At 40.7% G+C, this 24,342-nt stretch overlaps 1 protein-coding gene across 2 annotated transcripts in view; it reads right to left on the minus strand.

The window, feature by feature from the left end:
• The window catches only part of Gfod2 (Gfo/Idh/MocA-like oxidoreductase domain containing 2), a 51,869-nt gene extending 30,246 nt beyond the window's left edge, over window positions 1-21,623 (minus strand). For both annotated transcript variants that reach the window (XM_076839636.2, XM_076839635.2), the window contains exon 1: window positions 21,447-21,623. The gene's annotated coding sequence lies outside the window, so the exon portion shown is untranslated. The remainder of the gene's footprint in view (window positions 1-21,446) is intronic.
• Between the last annotated feature and the right edge of the window lie 2,719 nt (window positions 21,624-24,342).

Consider the following 24,342-nt stretch of genomic DNA (forward strand, 5'->3'; position numbering starts at 1 on the left):
CTAGCTTGTTCCTTAGTTAGTTTAAAACGCTTTTGTAAAGTATTAGCATTGACATGGAACTTTTTATGAAAATTTATAGCTTCTTCTAGTGTAGAGAAAATATGTATGTCATGTGTAGTTTTATCTGCTAAATCACTGCCCAAACTAAGGGCTCCAGGCAATCCTGTATGTGCCCTGATATGTCCTATAAAGAACGGATCTTTTCTGTCCCAGATTAGACTTTGTATAGTGGAAAGCAAAGAGAAAATAGTAGAGGAAGGGGAAATCCTACCAGCATCTTCAAGGGATACTATAGCATTAACTATATACTGACTATCGGAAAATAAATTAAATACAGAATCTTTAAACATCACAAAAGCTTGTAATACTGCATTAAGCTCTACCTTTTGAGCTGATTGTTTGGGTACTAAAAATGTAAAAGTTTGATCAGGTGTAACTATTGCTGCTGTACCATTATTTGATCCATCAGTGAATATATTTGGAGCATTCATAATAGGTGTTTTTCTTGTCCTTTTTGGAAAAATTACAGGATGCGATGACCAAAAAGACAATAAAGGATTAGAAGGTAAGTGGTTATCAAATGAAACATTAGATTTGCACATGATTATTGCCCAAGTATTTAACTCATTAGCTAACTCATCAATTTGATTCATAGACGTACGGGCCACCAAATGCCGCAGTCTGGCTGGGAACAATTCAGTAGCCACTTGTCAAAAGAAACTAATTTTATTTTTAGAACCACACACGCCAAACAAAACAGCTCCTCAGGAAAAACCCTCAGAGCCCAACTGCCACCACTGGCTTCCCACAAGCCACTTCCCCCACCACCAGCCTCTCCACCTCCCACAATCCTCCTGCTCTTGAGGCCGATTGGCTGGGTCGCGTGGGCGGAGCCAAAAAGTCCCCCAATGAGCAGTTCCGTGGCCTGAAAGGGCAGGGAAACAGCCCAATGAGCATCACCACAGAGGAGCCAATCAGCTAGATGTTGCTGGGGCTGCTGTGAGCCAATCATCAGCTGGCAGTCTGAAAGTTTGCTGGGGCCCCTTCAGCTGTGGCTCTCAACAGTGCTATGGTTATAGGTTGATAAAATTGTCAAAACTCAGGCTGGGGCTGTAGCTCAGTGGCAGAGCGCTTGCCCTGCACATGTGAGGCACTGGGTTCAATCTTCAGCACCACATACAAATAAGCAAATAAAATAAAGGCATGCTGGGGGCTGGGGATGTGGCTCAAGCGGTAGCGCGCTCGCCTGGCATTCGTACGGCCCAGGTTCGATCCTCAGCACCACATACAAACAAAGATGTTGTGCCCGCCGATAACTAAAAAATAAATAATAAAATTCTCTCTCTCTTTCTCTCTCTTTAAAAAAAAAAAAAAAAAGGCATGCTGTCCATTTACAACTACAAATTTTTTTTTAATTGTCAAATCATCCAATTGGCTATTTAGCTGTATGTAAATTATACCTCAGTTTTTAATCATCATAAATAGTTCTGTCCAAGGGCACAGAACAACCTATTTATACCTTGCAAATTCAGGGCTTCAATTAAGCTAAATAAATATGTGAGAATTAAAAGTCACTTTCCTTTAAAACAAAGCAAAACACTGTAAGCTTAATTTGGGGGAATATTATCAATATAGAGACAATGATCCCAAATTTTCTGGGGAAGTACTTCAAACTGAGGCCCAATGTCCTAGTTAATCTTGGCACTTGCTGAGGGCACATAAAGATGGCATTTTTTAGCCAGGACTGGTGGCACACTCCTGTTATCCCAGCAACCCAGGAGGCTGAGACAGAAGCATCACAAGTTCAAGGCCAGCCTGAGCAATTTAGCAAAACCCTATCTCAAAATAAAAATATAAAAGGGTTGGGGATGTAGCTCAGTGCTAGAGCATGCCTGGGTTCAACCCCCCATGGTGGGAGTGGGGGGAGATGGCACTTTTCCCTAACCAGCATCACACTGGGTCAGCTGCTGAGGAAGTCCTCAAAGACAGTTCTATATTACTAAATTTAATGATGGTTGTACAATGTGTACCTCTGTTTGTGGTTATAGTTGTTCAGGTTGGGAAATAAGGCTTGGCACACCACAAGGGTGGGAAGTCCTCATTTAATGCCCACTCCCTCTTCACCCAAAGACCATTCAGAGTCTTCACAGAACCAGTACCACAACCAGAGTTCCCTAGCAACTGAAGCCTGCAAGAGCTCTACATCCTCTTAGCAACCCTCCCTCCTCTGAGGTATAGCCAGGCCAGTGCCAAGAGACTTGTTAGAGATTTTTCTATGGATGAGTTTTTTTCTAGTGTTTTTGTATCCTAATATAAATTAAATGAAAACCATGTGGCCAGAGGCCCTAGTTAGCATGTGAGATAGGTCCTCAACTTCACTTTTTAAAAAAAAAATATTTTATTCATTGTTGATGGACCTTTATTTATTTATAGGAGGTGCTGAGAATCAAACCCAGTGCCTCACACTCTAGGCAAGTGCTCTACCACTGAGCCCCAGCCCCTCAACTTCACTTTAAAACAGACTGACGTTAGCTGAGCTAATTACAGACTGTGTGACTGTGTTTCAGGTGCTTATGCTTAAAATAATACCTGTAATTTATGCAACTGTTTGTATAAATTCACTAATATTTATTTATTAAGTACCTGCTATGGGCCAGGACAAGGCAAAGCACAGAACACTTTGGTGAGCAAAACAGATACAGCTTTTGCTCACATGGACCATATGGTCTAGCAGGAGAGATAAGACAATCAAATAACCACATAAGTATGTCATGACAATTTGAGATAAATGCTATAAAAGAAGGGAACAGGGTGCCATGAGAGCATTCAGTAGGATATAAATTAGGCTTACTTAAAGACATGGTAAGTGGTATATGTGTAATCCATTTGGAGTTCCACGTGAGAAAGGTACTATCCATATTCCATCATTGAATTATGGTAAAAACACTGACATTGTTAGTCTAGCAAAGAAAAAAAGCACAGTAACCCAATGTCATTTAATTTTTTTTAAAGAATTTAACCTTTATCTTATTTGTTTTTATGTGGTGCTGAGGATGAAACCCAGTGTCTCACCTGCACTAGGCAAGTGTTCTACTATTGAGCCACAACCCCAGCGCACCCCAATGTCATTTAAAAGTCAGTTTGTGCTGGGTGCCATGGTGCAAACCTGTAATCTCAGCTACTCTTAAAGCAGAGGAAACCTTGGCACTATTGTGAGATCTCATCACAAAATAAAAAATAAAAAAAGGACTGGAGATGTAGGTCAGTGGTAGAACACCCCTAGGTCCAATCCCAAGAACAGTAGGTGGCTGGGTGGGGGGTAGGGGGAGCCATTTATGGACTGGCAGACTTCAAGCCTCAACCCAGTAGCACACTTCAGTAATAAAGGGCCCAAAAGAAGTAGGAGGACAAATTAAAATGAAATTCTCTTTATAATGCTCGGTGTTCAGGCATCTGAAAACCCTGGATTTTTGGTTGTAAATCACAATACAAAATAACCAGTCTTCAGCTACCTAACACTGTCAAACACAATTAAAATGTTGCTAAATCCATGGGTCAATTGTTTTCATGCTCATCCTAGTAGACCTATCAAGTAGCATCTGACATGGGATTACACACTGACATGGTAGGTCCCACTTTCCTGAAACAGTCTTTTTCACTTGGCTTCTAGACCACAAGTGTTTCTTGATTTTCCTCCCACTTCTGGGGCCACTTCTTAAGTCTTCTCTGCTAGTTTCTCCAGATGACGAAAGTAGTTATAGTGGCTCAGCTCTTGTCCATTTCTCCTTTCTTTTTTTTTTTTTTTTTTAATATTTATTTTTTAGTTGGACACAATATCTTTATTTATTTTTATGTGGTGCTGAGGATCAAACCCACAGTCTTGCACGTGCTAGGCGAGTGCTCTACCGCTGAGCCACAACCCCAGCCCCGCTCCCCCATTTCTCTTTTCTATTTATACTCCCTTGGTGACTCCATTCCTACTCATGGCTTTAAATACCACCTAGTCCCTGATGACTACTAGTCATCAGCCAGGTCCTTTCCCTTGAGCTCCAGACTGATATAAATAACTGCTTATCTGACATCTCTACTTGGATGTTCAGTAGGCAACTGAAACTTAAAATGTGCAGAACTAACTCCTTGATGTTTCCCCCATGAAAATGTACTCTTCCCACAACGGCTTCATCTTAGAAACTGATAACAGCTGGGAGCGATGGTACACATTTAAGTCAGATCAAAACACTCCTCTGCCCAAACCCCCCAAAGGTTTCCCATCTTTCTTGGAGTAAGAGCCAAATTTCTTCCACTACAAGGCCTACATGATCTGTCTGTACCCTCATCTCCTTTTTTTTTTTTTTTAAATATTTATTTTTTAGTTGGACATAATATCTTTATTTATTTATTTTTATGTGGTGCTGAGAATCGAACCCAGGGCCTCACAAGTGCTAGGCAAGTGATCTACCACTGAGCCACAACCCCAGACCCATTCTTTTATTTTTTTGACCTTAAATCCTACTTGGGTCACAGTGGTTCACTGCTGTATGTATCTCAAACATGCCAGGTATGCTTCTGCCTCCACCTTTGCACTTGAGGTTCACTTTACTGTGCAGATGCCCACTTGGCTTTCTCTCTCCTTTTCTTTTACTTCCTTTGGATCTCTACTTAAAAACAGTCTTATAAGAAATGGTTTACATTTATAATGTTTGTCTCCCCATCCTCATCTCTGCCAGAATTCATGCTCCTTAGGGACAGGGAATTTATGTTGTTCTTGATTTTGTTCATTGCTATATTCCCAGTGCCTAATATAAGGCCTGATACATAGTGGGTGTTCAGTAAATATTTGCTGAAAGAAACAAAAATTTCAGACCTTGTTCTTGCAAAGGTAATCCAATGAACTGAGACATGTATACTGAGCTAATCAAAACTGTATATACAATTCAGTAGGGTCTTGGGAAATGTCATTTAAAAGTCAGTTTGTGCTGGGTGCCATGGTGCAAACCTGTAATCTATAAATTTATAAATGTAATTAAGAGATTCCTTATGTCCCTAGCCTAAGTAGTTTTGAGCAGAATACAGCTTAGTGGTTCAGGAAAGAAAACCAGCATCAGATGATAATAAGCTTAGTTAGGATCAGGAAGATGAGCAGTTGCCCTGTCTTGCTAAACACAAGGGTACCAAAAGGTACCCTCGCTCAGAACACTCTCTTCAATTTCTACCCCTCTTCCCTGTGACGTAATTCACACTTATTAGTCACCTCAGTTCCATTATTATCAACTTTCCTCTCAAAAAAGAAGCATACTGTATGTCAAGCCTTGCAGGACCACAGTGATCAGCACATAGAGGCTCTGTTCAGTCAAATGTCAACAGATTAAAGTGACAGTGAACACAAACAAGTGCAAATGATGCAAACCTAACCAGTTCATAAGGAACCATATGGCTGCAGTAAAGCCTCTCTGACCCCAAGGCCACTCCATCACCATGCCCCATTAACTGGACAACTTGGTGTCTCTTGAATTCACCCACTGTTCTGGTTCCTCAAGGACACACAAGATTCTCTTGGTTCTTATCATCTTCTTCCCTAGCTTTTAAGTGCCCCTAGAATAAGTTCCAAATTCCTGATGGGACTCACAAAGCATCTTTTCAGTGTGGGTAGGGTACTTCCCACCTCTCTATCTCAGCACTTTTCCCTTATACTTGCACTCAACAGGCTAGCAGCTGCCATAGCTGACTCCTTCAGTCCTGCTTTCAGACTTTGGTCCATGCTGGTTGCTCTACCTGGAACAACCTTTCCCGAATCCCCCTGTGAACTGTCAGATTTCCGCTTAAACACCACTTCTTCAGAGTGTCTGTATTTCAGCTGAATGAAATGATTCTGCTCAGTTCCCACAGGAGTCTGGGTATTAGCTTTCACGGTGCTCACCACACTTTTTTAGGCTCACCCATCTAGTGTCTGTCAAGATGCTGCCTGTCTCACCCGCTGCTGCAACACCAAAACAGAACATAGTGCCCGACAGAGTAGGTACTGAGGAATTAATGAGAGTGAGAAAGAACAAGTCAGAGCAAAGCTTGTGGATGCTACACTGACTAGGCTTTTCCTGCCCAATTTCTTCCTTGCCTTACTGAATTTAAATAAATGACTATGTAAAGGGAGGGAAGGAGGTAAAACAGTGGAATGAATCTGACCTAACTTTCCAATGTTCACATATACTACAGTGAATCTCACCATTATATATATATCCATAAGTCACTAATTAAAAAAAAAATATATATATATATATATATATATATATATATATATATATATGTAAATAAAAAATCAGTAGAGGAAAAGGAACGGGGTGAGGGTAAGTACTAGTGACTTAATTGGAGCAAACTATACTCCATGCCATTTATATTTATAAATAAATCCTAGTGTTATATATAATTATTATGAACCAATAAAAATGATTATCTAAAAATCTCAAAGGTATAAACTACCTGAAGAGTATAAACTACCCTCAATGGAACTGTGGAAGATCATCACCCTAAGACAGAGGCGCCATGACTTAATTTCAAGTTGCAAAGGAATATTCAATACAAAAGCATAATTCTTGCCTTTGGTAAAGGAGATAAAGTAAAAATTATAAGAGCTGGGATTGTAGCTCATGTTTAGCATGTGTAAGACTATGGGTTCAATCCCTAGCAACCCCTAACCCCTCCACCGCTGCCCCCCAAAAAAAGAAAAAATTAGAAACATTTAAAGATCAATTTTTTGTTTTGTGAAAACCAGGAATCTCACCAGGTGTGGTGTCCCATGCCTGTAATCCCAGTGGCTCAGGAGGCTGAGTCAGGAAGATTGGAAATTCAAAGCTGGTCTAAGCAACTTAGTGAGATCCTGAGAGACTTAGCAAAGATCCTGTCTCAAATATTAAAAAAAGGGCTGGGGATGTGGCTCAGGGATTAAGCACCTCTAGATTCAACCCCTGGTACTAAAAACCAAAACAAAACCCCACAGGAATCTGTTGAAAAATAAACAGTAGGGTTGGAGATGTGGCTCAAGTGGTAGCACACTTGCCTGGCATGCGTGTGGCCCCGGTTCGATTCTCAGCACCACATACAAATAAAGATGTTATGTCCGCCGAAAACTAAAAAATAAATATTAAAAAATTCTCTCTCTCTCTTAAAAAAAAAAAAAAAGAAAAAGAAACAGTAATGTGTTCCATGTGGCCTTTAGAAAATCACATTGGGAATTAGGGGGGGAAAAAATTCATTAGGGCCAGGTGCAATGGCACACATCTTTAATCCCAAAAAGGTGAGGCAGGGGAGGATCCCAAGTTCAAAGTCAGCCTCAGCAATTAATAGAGGCCCTAAGTAACTTAGTGAGATCTTTTTTTAAATTAAAAAAAAAAAAAAAGAGCTGGGGATGTGGTTAAGCACCCCTGGGTTCAATTCCCGGTCACTCTCCCCCAAACAAAACAAAATTAATTAGGTCGGGCAAGGTGGCATACGCCTGTAATCCCAGCAGTTCTGGAGACTAAGGCAGGAGAATCACAAGTTCAAGCTAGCTTCAGCAAAAGAGAGGCATTAAGCAACTCAGTGAGACCCTGTCTCTCAATAAAATACAAAATAGGGCTGGAGGTGTGGCTCAGTGGTCAAACGCTCCTGGAGTTCAATCCCCCCCAAAAAAAGAAGAATTAGGGAAGTGTGTCTTACTCTCTTCCCCCCGCCTTTCTTCTGGCCTCCTTGATATCCAGAATGGAGCCAATATGAAAGACAAGCTATCTACATTAAACAGCAGAGCTGGATTAAAAAAACAAAGATAACCACATACAGGATGTGCGTACTTTTAAAAATATATATATATTTTTAGATGTATGGAGCTTTATTTTATTCATTTATTTATATGTGGTGCTGAGAATCGAACCCAGTGCCTCATACATGCTATCAGAACCCAAACCAGGGGCAAACTCCTAGCTTAAGGAGTTCCAAAGAACATGTTCATGCCAGGGGGACTACCTCTACTAGGGTCAGTAAGGTTTTAACTCCCCACTAACCAACTTGCACTTAAGAGCCTGAAATGGTAACACCTGAAATGGTAACATTCCCAGATACATGTGGGAATGTTTCTCCACCTGCATTTAATGTTCCCACTGAAAAATAAGAGCCAAAGTAAAGACAAAGGTATTGAGTTTAATAAATTAAGAGTCAGGATAAATGCTTTGGGACCTGAATTTAAAAGATCCAGAGATTCCAGGAGAAAGTTTAGTTTCTTATGACTTAACAGTGTTTACACAGACTCCATGAGATGGTCATAGATTTCTTCTGCCTTTCTACTGACAGAAAAAAACAGAAGCAGGGAAGCAGGGCCTAGTGGCACATGCCTGTAATCCCAGCAGCTCGGGAGGCTGAGGCAAGAGGATCATAAGCTCAAAGCCAGCCTCGGCAACTTAGTGAGGCTATAAGCAACCTAGTAAAACCTTGTCTCAAAAAAAAAAAAAAAAAAGGCCATGCGGGGGGATGTGGTTCAGTGGTTAAGCACCCTTGGGTTCAATCCCTGGTCCTGAAAAACAAAAACAAAAAATCCAGATGCAAGGCAAAGAAAAGAAATGCTATTCTCCAGCTGTGCAAGCTGACATGTCAGTGAACTGCTAGGCAGCCATTGCAGATTCAGAGAGCAGAGACACCAGCTCCCCACTTTACCCACCTCCACACATGTCCCAGGAAGGACACCAATGACAAGCCTAATGACCTAAAGCGTAACTACCCAATGGACAAAAGGATCAGTTAAATCAGGTTATAAAGGAGAAGTAAATTTAAACACCCACAGAAGCACCTGGATCACTGTTAGGTTAAAAAACAAAATCTTGGGGCTGGGGATGTGGCTCAAGCAGTAGCGGCGCTTGCCTGGCATGCGTGCGGCCCGGGTTCGATCCTCAGCACCACATACAAACAAAGATGTTGTGTCCGCCGAAAACTAAAAAATAAATATTAAATTCTCTCTCTCTCTCTTTCTTTAAAAAAAAAAAAAATCTTTAGCTGATGGTAATAGGAAAAGGATTCATATATCATGTATGTTAGCTCTATTTTTTTAAAAACATGGCAATAACAATGTTGTGTTTTCTTTTCTTTTTTTTTTTTTTAAAGAGAGAGAGAATTTTTAACATTTATTTTTTAGTTTTCGGCAGACACAACATCTTTGTTTGTATGTGGTGCTGAGGATCGAACCCGGGCCGCACGCATGTCAGGCGAGTGCGCTACCGCTTGAGCCACATCCCCAGCCCCGAAGGTTGTGTTTTCTGATAATGCTTTAATAGTGGTTACCAAATTGACACCAACCTGAGAATTCCATCCTCAGCCCTACTTTCTCTAAGAAATTTAATCTTTCAAAACCATATGATCCCCACAAAAACATCCCTAACTTCAAACATCCAATTCTGGCAACTTGATCCAATTTCAGCATCTACTGGAAATACCTAGTCTGGAAAACTACTAGTTTCTCCAACCCAAATTCCTCTTTCTCTCAAAGATAAATCCTTGGGCTGGGGTTGTGGCTCAAGTGGTAGCGCGCTTACCTAGCATGTGTGAGGCACGGGGTTCGATTCTCAGTATCACATTTAAAAAAATAAAAATAAAAATATTGTGTCCACCTAAAACTAAAATAAAAAAAGATAAATCCTTTACTGAGCTCCCCCTACCACCACCACATCTACTCCCCTACCCTCCACCCCCAGCACTGAGGACTAACTCCAAGGTTTCATGCACATGCTAGGTAAGTGCTGAGGGTACATCCCTTGCCCTTTTTATTTTTATCTTTTGAGACAGAATATCACTAAGTTGCCCAGGTTGGCATCAAACTTGGGGCTCCTCCTGCCTCAGCCTCTTGAGTAGCTGGTTTTGTTGTTGTTTTGGATACTGGGGATAGAATCTAGAGGTGCTTTACCAGTGAGCTACATCTCCAATCCTTTTTATTTTTTGTTTTGAGACAGGATTTCACACTAAGTTACTGAAGATCTCACTAAATTACTGAAGGAGGCCTCAAACTTGTGATCCTCCAGCTTCAGCTTTCCGCATTGCTGTAATTACAGGTGTGCTCCATGGCACTCTGAGTACGGGAATTATAAGTGTCATGTCACCCAGTCTAGTATGGGAATTATAAGGATATATATATATATATTTCATTCATTCATTCATTCATTCATTCATTCATTCACCATGCCCAAGCCCCTCTCCTTTTAGATGGCACAATATTCAATCACAAGAGTCCTTTCCTCATTCTTAATATCTTAATATCTTCAAATATCTTTCTTAATATCTTCAAAAACCACAGTGAATCTAGCAGTATGGCAGGACCTGGGGCACACAGGAATGATCCAAACAGACTAGGTCCCCAGAAAACAGTTTCCATTTCTTTTTGTTTGTTTGATTTTGGTACTGGGGATTGAATTCAAGGGCACTCGACCACTGAGCCACATCCCCAGCCCTATTTTATATTTTTATTTCAAGAAAGTCCCACTTAGCTGTGTAGTGGCTTGCCACTGCTGTCTCAGCCTCAAGCCGCTGGGATTACAGGTGTGCGCCACCACACCTGGCCACAGTTTCCATTTCTTGCTGCATCCTAACTGAAGCACTGACTTGACTCAGGAATATGTTGAGTGTTCAAATATCTTTCAGAGTGACAGACATGTGAACAAAGACTGTTTTGCCTTTAAGTCACTAAGATAAACTGAGAAGTGTCTTATATATTTGGGTTTTACCCATCGTCCCAAGAAAAGGATAAATTTTTAATTATTACAGTAAAATGTTTTTCAATGGGCAAATCCAATTAACTTTTCTTTGCATTTCCATCTTCTATGTGGACAAAAGTGCCATTCTTCTTCTTCCTTGTATAACTTTTCCTACCACAATTGAGGTAGCACTCTATATCACTAAGCTGTATCCCCAACCCTTTTCATTTTAAGATATGGTCTTGATAAATTGCCCAGTCTGGCCTTGAACCTGTGATCTTCCTGTTTAAGCCTCCCAAGTAGGTGGGATTACAGGTGTGCACCACAATGCCTGGTAAGTGCTCTGCTCTTTCTATAGCAGCAAAAGACACTTTAGGTCATCCATCTGTCTTCCTCTGGATTTAAGTTATAGGACATTCCTAGGAGACCTAGGAACATAAAAATCGAGACAGGCATTATTTAACTCTGAAGTGGACTCTGGTCACTGGGCAAATTAAGCAGTTCCCCAGTGACTAGAAATGTCTGGTGCCCTTATATACAGAAATTTGCTTATCCACTGGACCGTCACTGTGCTTAGATGTGATCTGACAATCTTCTACTTGCTAGCAGTGAGAAGTAAAATAATCTAATTTCAAGACAATCTTTGCCACACGGCTGCCTTTTTTTCTTTTATTAGTGTGTAATGAAGGGGTCAGTTAAAAAATACAGGGTATATACAGGATGTGTGTTTTTTAAAAAATATTTTTCTAGCTGTATGGACCTTAATTTAATTTATTTATTTATATACGGTGCTGAGAATCAAACCCAGTGCCTTACACATGCTAGGCAAGTGCTCTACCACTGAGCTATAGCCTCAGCCCCCAGGATGTGCATATTTGAAAACAGCCATTCATTTATGTATTTTAGAATTTTCTGACTCATATTGTTTAAATCACATCTTGTTATTGAAACTCTAGGCTCTTTAAGGACCAAGGATTTTTTTTTTTTTTTTTTTTTTTTTTTTTTTTAATACTGGGGATCAAACCCAAAGGGACTTAACCACTAAGCCATGTCCCCAAACCTTTTTCATTTTGAGACAGAGTCTCACTAAGTTGCTGAGACTGACTTTGAACTTTCGATCCTCTAGCCTCAGCCTTCTGAGCTGCTGGGATTATAGGTGTGCACTACTACACCTGGCTCGAGATGGGGTTTAATGTATAAGGAAGAAAACAAATCCTTTCCTCCCTCCCTCCCTTCCCCTTCTGATGGTGCCAGGAAGTTCTCATGCTACGCAAGTTCTCTACCACTGAGTCAAATCCCAGCCCCTTAAATGCATTTAAATATTCTATCAATAACAGTCTTAAAATAAACAATCATTGAGGTGAAGAGAGCGCCTACAGTATGGGAGCAAATTTTTACCACATGCATATCAGATAGAGAGCACTAATCTCCAGTATATATAAAGAACTAAAAAAAACTTAATACCAAAAAAACAAACAACCCAATCAATAAATGGGCTAAGGAACTGAACAGACACTTTTCAGAAGATAATATACATGCAATCAACAAATATATGAAAAAGTGTTCAACATCTTTAGTAATTAGAGAAATGCAAATCAAAACTGTGGGGAGCCACACTGAATGATCGCGCCTTTCAGTCCTGATGCACAAGGCTCTGACCAACCATTACATTCGTTGTGGCTTGGGCGTTGACCCAGCTTGGATAGCAAGGCCGTCTTCTTTGTAGACGTACCCCTGGGGTTGAGTTACACTCATCTGTTCCCTTGAAATCTCACCCCTTCTGCCCTTTTATGGATAGAACTTTCTAAGAACAGTGTCCCACAATAAAAGCGCGCTCTCTCTCTCTCTCTCTTTATATTTTGTTTTAGTTGTAGTTGGACACAATACCTTTATTTTATTTTTATGTGGTGTTGAGGATCAAACCCAGGGCCCCACACATGCTAGGCAAGCGCTCTACCATTGAGCTACAACCCAGTGCCTCTCTTTCTTCAGCCTCTCATGACTTTTCTCTTGCTCTCCCTTTGGGGCAGCCTGAGGCTGAGAGGCGGGGAAGCCATCCTGAAGCTTGTATAAAGGTAAATTGTGTCTGTGTTTTATTTTGTGTCCCTACAATTCACGCGAGTGACCTTAGTTCAGCTGCCAGTACTGGTTGGTGGCGGCACAAAACTACTCTAAGATTTCATCTCACCCCAGTCAGAATGGCAGTTATCAAGAATACAAGCAATTAAAAAAAATGTTGGAGAGGATGTGGGGGAAAAGGTACACTCATACTTTTCTGGTGGGACTGCAAATTGATGCAACTACTTTGGAAAGCAGGGTGGAAATCCCTCAAAAAACTTGGAATGGAGCCACCATTTGACCCAGCTACCCCACTCCTCAGTTTATACCCAAAAGACTTAAAATCAGCATACTATAGTGACATAGCCACACCAATGTTTTTAGCAGCTGAATTCACAATAGCTAAACTGTGGAACCAACCTAGATGCCCATCAATAGATGAATGGATAAAGAAACTGTGGTATATATAAACAATGGAATTACTCAGCATTAAAAGATAATAACATTGTGGCATTTGCAGGTAAATGGATTGAGTTGGAGAATATTATGCTAAGCGAAGTAAGTCAATCCCCCAAACCAAAGGCTGAATGTTTTCTCTGATTAGTGGTTGCTGATCTATGATGGGGGTGGGGGGGACATGGGAAGAATGGAGGATCTTTGGATTGGGCAAAGGAGGGTGGGGAAGGGTAATGAGGGTAGGAAGATAGTGGAATGAGATGGACTTCATTACCCTAGGTACATGTATGATTGCACAAAAGGTTCATCTTTACACTGTACAACCAGAATGCATTTCAATTTATCATACACAATTGCGCTCCATTGTGTATGATAAATTGAAATGCATTCTGCTGTCATATACACAAGTAGAACAAATAAAAAATATATATTATAAAAAAAATAAAAAGAAAAAAAGAATGAACACCATGACCAGGAGCAAAAGCCAAGGCTAGGAGAACCAAAATGACTATTTAAATACAATGATTAATCCTGAAAGTAATATTAGATAAGGCATACTATGTTAAATCATTTCCCCAACTGCTCCAAAAGACAAGCAGCATTCCCTTGATCCAGGAAAATGAATGTTAAAGGCTGAATATTAAAGGGAAATATAGCTGATCTCTCTACCATCCTTCTTCTCCCTGACAATCAGAGGATGCCTGACAGAACAAATACACCATCTTATGTTCCAGAGTCATCCTAGAAGGGCCTCTCAAAGATGATAATCATTTCCTAGCATGAGCCACCATGGGGCTGCAGAAAGCACTAATCATATAGAATATCCTTTGCTTCAGTATGCTGTCCATTAATAAGCACCAAAGAAACCTTTCAACAAGCACCACAAAAACAGCAGTTTGAGGAAGCAGTGTAAGACCATACAGCTGGGCTCAGTGGCCCATCCCTGTAATCCCAGTGGCTCAGGGGTCAGAGGCAGGAAAATCACCAAATCCAAAGCCAGCCTCAGCAACTCAGCAAGGCCCTCAGTAACACAGCAATACCCTGTCTCAAAATAAAAAATAATAAGGGCTGGAGATGTGGCTTAGTGGTTGAACACCCCTAAGTTCAATCCCTGGTATGCACATACAAATGAAAACACACACACACACACACATAGTGGCAGGGGGGATAAGAAAATAAAATAGAGAAAAAAGGAAAAAAAGGAAGAGGAAACTGCATCAAAATACAAGAAAGATCAGTAGAGTAGACGAAGGAACTTAAGGAGGAAGATGGGATGGGAAAAGAAAACAGTGGAGTGATCAACCAAACTTTCAAATGTGCATTCATGGATGTCGCAAAGTGGATCCTGGCATCAGGTGTATCCACAGGACACTAATTAAAAAATAAATGAAATAAAGTAAACCATAAATGGATTGACGAGGGATTGCTGGAGTGAAGGGGGGATAGTGGAGAGCTGGGAACTAAATGGGAGTGGGTTGTGTTCCATGCTTTGTGATTATGTCAGGATGTATCCTGGTATTGTATATAACTAAAGAGAAGTTTTAAAAAATCAATACTGGGAAAAAAAAAGATCATATAGTCACCTTTCAAATATGCACAAGTATTTATTATCTAGGTAATCTCATTACTGTTTAGTTCACTGACACCTGAAATAGGACATCAGTTCTGCCCAGTCTATGCCATTATTCTTCTTATCTACACAAATTTTTATTTATTTATTTACTCACTTCTGCAATGCTGGGGATCAAACCCACAGCTTTTCACATGCTAAAACAAGCACTTTATCAATGGACTACATCCCTAACTCCCATATACAACTTTTAATAGAGTGAGAAGGGGACAGGACCATCAAAGAGAAGAGTTCAACAGCCTCATTTGTACCAGTAAGAAACTTTTAGAAGGCTTTGTTTTTAAAATTATAGCTGGGTCTTGAGGTGCTCACCTGTAATTCCAGCAAAATTCTGAAGCAGTAGGATTTTACGTTTAAGGCCAGCCTCAAGACCTTGTCTCAAAATAAAATAAAAATTAAAAATAAAATGGAGGACTGGGGTTGTGGCTCAGTGGTAGAGTGCCTGCTTAGCAAGTGAGAGGCCCTGGGTTTGATCCTCAGCATCACATAAAAATAAATTTAAAAAATAAAGGTATTGTGTTCAACTACAACTAAAAAATTAAAAAATAAATAAATAAATAAAATAAAAGGGAACTGGTGATGATGTGGCTCAGTGGTAAAGTGTCTTGGGTTCAGTCCCTAGTGCGCATCTCTCTCTCTCTCTCTCTCTCTCTCTCTCTCTCTCTCTCTCTCACACACACACACACATACACACACATTTTCTCTCTCATAGAAAATTACTCTTTTCTTATGTTTGTTTTGGTGCTATTTTCACATTTGTTTGATATACTTGTAATCACACTGCATTCACAATTTTATATCCTGATTTCATTCACTATTTTGACATAAGCATTTTTCATGTTATAAGTAGTTTTAAAGAATTACACGATGTCACTGAATATATGAACCAGCCTTTCATTTCTCTAGTGCTAAGACACTGATGCCAATTTTTTGCTATAAATTATACATAAGAAATTGTGCTTCAGAAATTACATGATTTGCTAAAGGTTACCTACCATTCTAAGTCAAATATAATTGTGAAAGTAAATAATAAATATTTTGAGGTTATGAAATGATATGGTAAAAACCAAGTGGAATTGTCTGGGTTTCTATTTTGGGGTTATCTATTCTTTCTCTCTCTCTCTCTTTTTTTTTTTCTTTTTGTACCAGGGATTAAACCCAGGGATGCTTAACCATTGAGCCACATCCCTTCCCCTTTTTAATGTTTTGAGACAGGGTCTCACTAAATTGTTTAGGGCCTCATTAAATTGCTGAGGCTGGCCATGAACTTCCAAGCCACTGGGATTACAGGCATCCACCACAACACCAGCCTTGGAGTTATCTATTTTCATGAGAAGTTGAGAGCTAATAATTTGGGAAAAACAGTTATTTCAGGTTAGAAAAGAAGTATGAACTCAGTATTCAGTTACCATTTTTAACAGCCTTCATCCCTTATCCTTCACTGTAGAAGACTGACAGAAATTTTTACAGGGCTGGGGATGTGGCTCAAGCGGTAGCGTGCTCGCCTGGCATGCGTGTGGCTCGGGTTCGATCCTCAGCACCACATACAAACAAAGATGTTGTGTCCACCGAAAACTAAAAAAAATAAATATTAAAAAATTCTCTCTCTCTCTCTCTCTCTTTAAAAAAAAAAAAAAAAAAGAAATTTTTACAGAAGCAGCTCTTGGTAATGGCTTTGAGAGATGATGGGGAGAGTAACCTATGCTCACAGCAATTCTGAGGCTAACCTGGATCCCAAAGAGAACTGACAGTACCTAGCACCAGGGTACTACTGGCAACTCTTTAAAAAAGTAAGGACTAAGAACAAGCACTTAAGGTCAGGGTTGAGTGTGTATTTAAGTAATGCAGGAATATTCATCTCTTGTTAATATTTAACCTCTATTAGAAGTGTTTCTCACAAAACAACAGAAAATTTCATTTTTTTTTTTGTTTTGGTTTGATGAGATAGTACTTTAGTGAGTTCATTCCTGACTGATGTCTAATTCCTAAGTATTAGAGCATAAAGAAGTCTTAAAGCTTTCCTGTTTTTCTTAGTATCTCTTAGGTTCTACTTTTCATGAATCCAGGCTTATTTCAGGTATCTATCATTTCCACCTTTTAAAACATGACACTGAGCCAGGTGTGGTAGTGCATGCCTGTAATCCCAGTGACTTGGAAAGCTGAGGCAGGAGAATATCAAGTTCCAGCGAGCCTCAGCAAATGAGTTAGGCCCTAAGCAACTTAGTGAGACCCTGTCACAAAAAAAAAAATAAGGTTGGGGTTGTTGTTCAGTGATAGAGCTCTTGCCTTGCATGTGTGAGGCACTGGGTTCGATACTCAGCACCACATAAAAAATAAATTATAAAATAAAAGTATTGTGTCCATCTACAACTAAAACATTTAAAAAGTCTTTTTTTAAAAAATAAAAAATAAAAAGGGCTAGGGATGGCTCAGTGATAAAGTGCCTCTGGGTTCAATCCTTAGTACCAAACACACACACACACACACACACACTAGAAAAAAAAGACATTTTAAACTTTCAACTAATTTTTAGACTCCAAATTCAACTTTCCTCTTTTTTCTTTTGGTGCTGAAGATTAAACCCAGGACCTCAAGCATACTAAGCATGGGTTCTTTCATTGAACTACACTCCCAGCCCTTAGGTTTATTTTTAAGTTTACAAACCTGCTATTTGAATATAAGAGAAATAAGCAATGTCCCACTTTTTAAAATTTTTTTTTAATTTTTTTTTTTTTTAAGTTATAGGTGAACATAATGTCTTCATTTTACTTTATGGGATGCTGAGGATTAAACCCAGTGCCTCATGCATGCCAGGAGAGCACTCTACCTCTGAGCCACAACCCAGCCCCCCCACTTTTATACTGTATACAAATTCTTAAAAAGCAGCAAAATCTTCAATTCAACTTTTTCCTAAATGCTTTCCAAATCTAATTGCCTGAGTGACTTCTGAGGTATCACCAGACACTTTTCCTACTTCTAGGTTAAGTGGTCTTATTTGATTCCTGTGTTTCCTAAACACTGACCACTGTATCTCAACTTCTATTTTGTGGTGCTAGAGATCAAACTCTCAAGGTCTCACAGATTGTAGGCTAGGGCTCTAGCATTAAGCCACGCCTTCAACCCTCAACTTCTTATCAGATGACACTGCATGCACCCTTCAATTCTCTTATAGTAAAACTAGAAAATCATTTCAGTGAAAGTAGATCTGAGTATTACTGGTTTATCTGGTAAGGTTGGCTCCTGGCTGACTTGTCAAATACTGTTGATTACTTTATTACAGGCCAGATTTGATAACTGTTCTCAGTTGTTCCCAATGTGAAGTGGATGCTAAGTAATTATTTATCAAAGGTTTCACTGCCATAGCAACTTAGAAACACTTAGAGTTCTGTTTAAACCACAGTTGTCTGAAAACAAGTGTCTTTCTGACTGTAGAGCTCAGAAAATGCACACAAATCCATGAGGAATACTGCAGACATTTAAACAGTACCTTTCCCAACACAACTCACTCAAGGAAGTATTTGTGCTTACTTTCAAAGCAGATTTCAATTCCACTTAAGGCAGTTGCTCCCTTCCATCTTACCTTGACTTTGGCCTCTTGTCTGACTTCTACCTGGGTCAATACTAAAGCAAGGGGGTTTCTAATACAGAATACAATGATTTTCATGAAGACTTCCTGACAAAATTTGGTTAACAGTTCTGATTTCCCCCATATACACACTTAATGCCATTGTCTCTTGAGATATATAAAATAACATCCACAGATCCAAGAGAAGTCAAATAAAATTCAGAGCCACTATGTCCAGTTATAGCCTGGAATTCATTTATGAACCTAAGACAAAGTTTTCTTTCTTTCTTAAATTATTATTTTTTAGTTTTAGGTGGACACAATATCTTTATTTTATATTTACGTGGTGCTGAGGACTGAACCCAGTGCCCTGCACATGCTAGGTAGCACTCTACCACTGAGCCACAACCCCAGTCCCATAAAGCTTTCCTTCTTAAACTGACTTGACCTATTAATATATATATTTTTTTATTGTTGTAGCTGTACATAGAGCTGCCTTTATTTTATTTATTTTTATGTGGTGCTAAGGATAGAACCCAGTGCCTCATACATCAGGCAAGTGCTCCACCACTGAGCTATAGCCCTAGCCCTAATATTCCATTAAAAAAAAATATTTATTTTTTAGTTGTAGTTGGACACAATACCTTTATTTTATTTATTTATTTTTTATGTGGTGCTGAGGATCGAACCCAGGGCCTCGCAAGTGCTAGGTGAGTACTCTCCCGCTGAACCACAACTCCAGCCCTAATATTCTATTTTTAATGTATTTTCATATCACTGGTGTGTGGGGGGGAACATTTCTAGAGACTCAACATATATTGAAAATTAATATTAACAAAGTAACAACAAATTGACTTTAATGACTAGAACTAGGGACCACCTTTTAAAAATCACACATTCCTTGTGCAGGCCTGTAATTCCAGCAACTTGATACAGGCTAAGAAAGGAGGATCATGAGTTTGAGGCCAGCGTGGACAACTTAGCAAGGCCTTATCTCAAAATAAAAAGCATTGGAGATATAGTTCAGTGGTAACTCTGAATTCAATCCCCAGTACCACCAAATAAATAAATAAATAACAATAAAAAATCAAATACTTCTTTCCTCCATATTGCAAATTTTTAAGTGTTTTGTTGGGGAGGGGGTGTGCTCTTTTTTCATTACTGTCCTACTACTGAGTTCCAAAATTACTAAAATTACCATAGAAATCATATATCTGAATTTTCCCTTCAAATAAAAAGAACAGATTAGACCCAGACCAATAACCGAATAGAAAAAGTGGGACAACCAGACGGTAAGAGAACTCTCCTTAAAATCTTCATCTATAAAATGCCGGACTGTGTTGCACACCTGTAATCCCAAGAACTGAGGAGGCTGAGGCAGGAGGATCGAGAATTCAATACCAGCCTCAGCAATTTAGCAAGATGCTGTTTCAAAATAAAAAATGAAAAGGGCTGGGTATACAGCTGAGTGGTAAAACAGCTAGGGTTCAATCCTCAGAACTAACAATGGAAAAAAAAAATTTTTTTTCTTTCTATGAAATGGGGATTCTACAAAAATAATTGCCTGCTAAAAATTTTACCTCTTGGAACATGCAGATTATCTAAATTCCCAGCCCCAAAGCAGCCATATATATATATATTTAATTTCTGTAAAATGGATGATCTAAAAACTCTTTTGTTCTCTGTTGTGGCTTTTGAGAAGGAAATGAGTTTCCTTATCAAGAATGAATCTAGGGGGCTGGGGTTGTGGCTCAGCTGTAGAGAGGCTGCCCAGCACTTGTGGGGCCCTGGGTTCGATCCTCAGCACCACATATAAATAGATAAAATAAAGGTATTGTGACTACAATTAAAATATATAAATAAATATTAAAAAAAAAAAAAGAGAGAGAGAGAGAGAGAATGAATCTAGGGCTGGGGATATAGCTCAGTTGGGTGCTTGCCTTACATGCACCAGGCCCTTGCCTTGCATTCCCCAGAACCACACACACATACACATACACACACACACACACACAAAGAATCTAGTTTCTTCAATTGAAAGACAACCATCTTCTCCGTAATACTCCGTATCACATTTTAAGTGAAACACGGTTCCCTTCAACTCCCTTCAATTGAAGGACCATAAATAAAGGGTCTTCCTTCCTTTGTGTCCCATAGATTACTAGGGTAGTGCCTGACCTTGGTTCTGGTTTCTTTCTGTTTCTTGCCTTTAGCATGACATCGTGGGAACAATGAATATAAACAGAATAGTTCATAATGAACTTTCTTGGTGTCTATCCAATGCAGTTTTTAAACTTCTCCATTCCTGTTCTGTACTTCATATTCTGCTGCAGTCTGGAAGGTAAACTCTTCACACTCCCATTTACAAACACTTATCTCCCGGCCTCTTCTTCCCTCACCATTCAAGTTTGATAAGGCCTCGATAGGAAAGCCTTACCTCACCTTTTGTCTTCCCCAAGTCCATCTGCTTTCTTCCTGAGCTTTAAAGGTAGGCCAGGGCCATCGAGACACAGCCAAACGACAGAGCCAACTTGATCTTCTGGGTTGTCCTTCTTTCACCCTAACACCAGTTCTTAAATAAATATTTCCCCCCAGAAGTTCCATCTCATTCTGAAAAAGGACGGACCAGACATCCCAAGAACCCTTTGTCTGAGGCTTCCACACCTTACACATCCTCATCCACAAAGCGTCCGTCCTCCTACAGGTAGGGCGTCTGTCCGCACTAGGCGAGGGAGCCTAGGTTTCCGAATCTGTAAAGCGACGGGTTATGTTCGACGTCCTCGAGGATTCAAAATTCTCCCATTCTAAAACCAAGCGCGCAGGTCCTATTTCTGAGGTGGGATGAGGGAACCACCGGCCGACCCCGGTACTTGGCGCGCATCATGGCAATTAGCACAGGCCCTATGCAAAGCCTAGCTCCGCATATCCACGCCTCGGACCTCCGGCGCCGGACAGCTGAGGAGGCCCGGCCGGCGCCGGCTCGCAGCCCCGCCTTGCCCTCTTTCACCCTCACCCGCCGCCGCGGGCCGGCTCTTACCTGGCACGCTGGCATCGCCCGCCCGGCACCTCAGGTATACTGTAGGTCTGGACGGGTCTCGAAAACCAGTCGTCCGCCTTGAGGGAGGATGTCTAGGATGCTCCGGCTCCAGAATCCACCGAGGTACCGGGAACACGCCGCCCGGTTTCTAAGGAACAGGGGGTTCTGGAAGGGAGGGGCTGGGCGACGGGAGGACAACGCATGCTCTATGACGGGGGTGGAACCGGGCGGGGAGGGGCCGAGACTGAGAGCGGCGCATGCTCATCCATTGAGGGGCGGAGCCTAAGTAGTTCGGCTCGGACCCCGGAGTGGTTCATTTCCGGCGGGAGAGACCCCCAATTAGAGTGCTCTTCCGGCCTCATCCTCCCTCTGGTTAATCGACCAGCGTCAAGAACTAGGAGGTCCTGGGAATTGTGATTGACCTTGGCTTTCCCGGAATGAAAGAAGGTCTTATGTTGGACAACGACCTATCTTTACAAAAGGCCAGGTCTCTCGTTGGACTTCCTGTTTTCTCAGGTGTATTTTCTGGGCCCCTCTTCCTTTGGATGTTCTTTAAATGTCAGTACTCTCTAGACTGTGGACTCAGTCCCCTTGACTTGTTTACTTTAGCTTCTGTTCCCCCAACAAATACCTTTTGAAACATGGCTGCACTTTGGTATAAGCCGGTTAGGCCTCAGTGTGAAATCTAGGAGGCTATTTCTGCTTGGGAAGCCTCCACCCGCTTGTCTCTCTTGTTGACGCTTGGACTTCCATTCTGCTGCTTCAGGAGAGCCTCCCAGCCGTGATTCCAGAGCAGCCTTTGATGACAGAAGATCCCAGCTGACCTGAGCTGTTTCCTTCTGTGACCTAACCAGCTGCAGGGCTCTCTGTACTTTGGGCTCAGGAGTCAGGATTAACCACCACTGCCTCCACTTGCATGAGCACAGGAAACTCCCTGCCTTTTCCAATGCATCTAAACAGCCAGACAGAAAGGAGGCAGAATCAAAGCGTGTCTGCATTTGATCTGTTTCTGTCTAGTCATTCAGAATTCCACTTTTCTAGAGTAGGATTTATCAACAGCTGACCTATTGACATTTTGGGCCTGATGATTCTTTGTTGGGCAGCGGTGGGGAGACCTACTTGTACTGTAGGATGTTTAGCAGCATCCCTTGCCTCTTCCACTAGATGCCAGTAGCACCCCCAAACCCAGTGTGACTATCAAAAATATCTTCAGGGCTGGTGTTATAGCTCAGTGGTACAGCACTTGCCTAGCCTACGTGAGGCACTAGGTTTGATCCTCAGCTCCACATAAAAATAAGTAAAATAAAAATAATGTGTCCATCTACAAAAAAATTTTAAATGTCTTCAGACATTGCCAAATGTTTCCTGAAAGAGAGGTATAAAATCATTCCCTTTTGAGAACCATTAGTCTAGAGGAAAATGAGCCTACTCTAGCTCTACTTAAGAACCAGGACTTTCACCCTTAATCTGATAGCCCATTCCTCCCTCTGCATTAATTCTTCCTTAAGAGAGTTCTGTAGGGGTAGATTAGGGGTAGAGCACTTACCTAGTGTGCATGAGGCCCTGGGGAAAATCCCTAGAACCATCAAGTTTTTTTTAAAAAATGTTCTATAGAGTAATAGTCCTGTGAGGTGCAATGAGTGAAGCATTCTGTGGTGATGCAGAATGGAAAATGCAAAGTTAAGCAACATACCTTAACAAAGGACTTTTTAAAGCTTTCACTATCAACATTAAGGAGATAGTTTTTCTAATTAACTGGACTACTGAAGAACCCTTTTCTAGGAACCATGTTTCCCTGAGATAGTTTTCTACATGTTCTCCCTCAACAAATCTCCCTGCTCTGTGACTTTTTAGTTACCAGTTGCTCCCTTTTGATCTGTGTATTATTTTATGCCATCATTATTTATCCTGTGACTTACTCTAACCAAAACCTTGTCTCTTCTACCATCTCCCTCACCAGTTACTTATCTTGTGCCTGCATTTGTCTCCTATATATTGGATCACTGGAGATTGAACCCAGGGCTAGCACACATTAGGCAGGTATTCCCCATTGACTTACATCCCCAGCCATTTTTTGAGAGTCTCTCTCAGTTGCTCAGGCCAACCTTGTACTTGAAATCCTCCTGATTCAGCTTCCTGAATAGGTGAGATTACAGGCATGTGCAACCCTGCCCTCTTATTTGTGGCCTACTACAGTGGCCTCCTAGATAAATCTTTTACCTTCAATCTGTTTCCAATCCCACCCCCAGGTAGGCAACAGCATGTTTTGCTGCATCCCTCCTCTGCATAAAAAATGGGTTTATGGGGTCATGGGAGGCAAAATCAGGAGAGGACCAATCACACCAAGGACATCTTCACAGAGGAAGGGGAGAAGGGTCCCTGCATGTACTTAGTCCCTATGTGCTAAATAACTGCTATATGAATGCTATCATCACCTACTTCCACAGGATAGGTGGATTAACCACATTTTAAGGCTGGGAAACTCAAGCTTGAGGTCACTTAGTTAATAAACAGACCTGACTGTACTGGGAATTTAAGAACAGGCTATTTCTCCTCAGACTGACAGGAAGCTCTGACTGCAGTATTGGGGATTAGGGTCCTTGATGCATAACTGCCTGTGTCCACAAGTTCTGTACCTGTGGATTCAACCAACAGAAAATACTGAAAAGAAAAAAAAAATCATGGCCATACTGAACATATAAGACTCTGTTTTTTGTTATTTTTCCCTAAACAATACAGAACACTACTTACATAGTGCTTACATTAGTAATGCAAACATTATAGAAGTAATGTAGAAGGCCTAGGGATGTAGCTCAACGATAGAGTGCTTGCCTAGCATGCATCAGATCCTGGATTCAATCTCCAACACTATATACACTCTACAGTATATAAAAAA

The sequence above is a fragment of the Callospermophilus lateralis genome, chromosome 18 (genome assembly GCF_048772815.1).
Source record: "Callospermophilus lateralis isolate mCalLat2 chromosome 18, mCalLat2.hap1, whole genome shotgun sequence".
In the NCBI taxonomy this organism is placed as follows: Eukaryota; Metazoa; Chordata; class Mammalia; order Rodentia; family Sciuridae; genus Callospermophilus; species Callospermophilus lateralis.